This window comes from Lynx canadensis, chromosome B1 (genome assembly GCF_007474595.2).
Source record: "Lynx canadensis isolate LIC74 chromosome B1, mLynCan4.pri.v2, whole genome shotgun sequence".
Taxonomy (NCBI): domain Eukaryota; kingdom Metazoa; phylum Chordata; class Mammalia; order Carnivora; family Felidae; genus Lynx; species Lynx canadensis.
Window position 1 is genome coordinate 25,725,201 of NC_044306.2, and position 2,052 is coordinate 25,727,252.

The 2,052-nt window shown below is 49.0% G+C and overlaps 1 pseudogene; it reads right to left on the bottom strand.

Annotated features, from left to right (window-relative positions):
- Positions 1 to 283: 283 nt before the first annotated feature.
- Positions 284 to 1,145, bottom strand: LOC115512923 (annotated as a pseudogene).
- Positions 1,146 to 2,052: the final 907 nt, after the last annotated feature.

The window sequence follows — 2,052 nt, forward strand, 5'->3', positions numbered from 1 at the left end:
AACTAGATACCATGTATAGATGTACTATAGGGAATTAAGGAGAACCATCTTCCTGTAGCCTACAGACAGAGATGGTTGGCCTAGAAGAGCTGTATTTTTTTTTTTTTTTTTTTTTGTCACAGGGGAACTTTATTAGGGGGAAACATGGTCACATGCAACAGGCATGCTTTCCCTCACATTCTCATTCTTGGACACACACACACACACACACACACACACACACTCATCTCCAGCCTCTCCCACACACATAGTCCAGTTCTCAGCCACAGGGGTGGGACACTCCTCAATTCCTAAGATCTGGAAGCAACAGGGGCAGGAGAGAGTCAAGGAGGTGAGCAGTGAAGTGGTTCACAGGTGGGGTCTCCCACCCCATCCGGGTCCCCTCTGTGGGAGGGAGCAGGGGCAGCTCAACGTGGGGCTCCTCAAGAGCCTCATCCCCACTTCCCTGATGTTGTCGGCCACCCCCAGCATCAGCTTGTCTTGCAGCCACTGCATGATGAAGGTGCTGTCTTTGTAGGAGTCCTTGGTGAGGATGTGTAGGTCAACCACGGCCTCATCCAAGGTGCTCTTGGCCAGTGAGACCGTCTCCTCTGGGCTGTTGGAGATCTCATAGAGGAAGACAGAACAGTTCAGGGCCAGGCTCGGGTGGATGGGGTTGGTGTGCAGTATCTCCTTGCTGATGTCTATGGCCTCCCGGGAGGCCCACAGAGCAGAGATGCTGAAATGTTTTTAGTTGTCACTGGTGGCCACCTCTGCCAGATAGTGGGGCAGTCACCCTTCATTTTTGGGTGGAAGAGCCTGCTTTCAGTGTCACCAGTGTCCTTGATGAGGTGGTGTCCAGCAGGTCCTCCACGATGTCACACACCTCCTGGAGCTCGGTCTCCACCTTCTCCCAGGACACTTGGACCTCCCTGCCCTTCTCTTGTTAGCCCGCTTCATCGCTTTTCTGCTCAGCACTGGGCAGATCCCTCCGGGCATCGCTCTGATCACCCACCATGCCCTTGCAGGCCACTGAGAGCCGGTTTCAGTCTTCACCGGATAGCTCCTCCCCTTTTCCATGGCGCTCTTCATGAAGGCTGCCATGTTGTCATGGCCCTGGCCTGCTCTGCCAACTTGGCCTTCTGGATCACAGTGGCTCCCTCCATGGCTCTGGGGACAGACAGACAGGCAGCAGGCTAACTGGCTTCCTCGAGACCAGTGCCAGACCCGGGGCAGCAGCAGTAAAGGCCACAGGCCAAGAAATAAGAAATAAGCAAAACCAGACTTGTCCCTGGGAACATACGTTTTGCACCTTGAGACACCTCACACTGGCTGGGAGGCATGGGATGAGGATGTATGTGGGTGCTGGGGAGGAGGGGACCATATTCCAGTAACTAAACCTGGGGGAGGGGCTTGTGCATTAATGTCTTGGGTGTATGAAGACAGTAACTTGTTTCAGTTCAAGGTCATAGTTTGGAATGCCAGGACACAGAGGCTACACTTAGTTTTCATCAGCTTCTTAACACTTTTCTATAAAATTTCTACCATGAAAGGTATGCTATTGCTCATCGGAAGCAACTTCCATACTTAATTGGAAAAAAAAAAAAACCCTAGCATTTCAAAATAGAACAATATTTTAAATATTTTAAGATAACAACAGTCTGTGGGAGCCTCACGACCCCTTTCTCTTCTCAGCCCTTAGTGTATGTGTGTTCACGTGCACACACATTCACTGTTCCCTCTCAAACATCCTCAGTGCAGGTGGAGGACTTATGTTCTTACAATCTTAAAACCTTCGATTATAACTCACGCTAAAATAACAAAGGTAATAAAATGTGTAGGTGGAAGCTTGCCAAACATTTGTAGAGTACCGTACCGTTCATAAAGCGCTTTAAAAATATTTGACTTCATTTGAATAATGCTTTTCTGCCAGTGTTCTGGTAGAAGTTTCTTTCTTATTTTATTTGTTCGCTGAGGTATATAAAACAGCTCATTTTAAAAGACTAGGCAGACGTCAGCTCCGACTAGCCTCAAAGGGTTAGCACAGGAGAACTGTGTTCAATTTCCATTCTT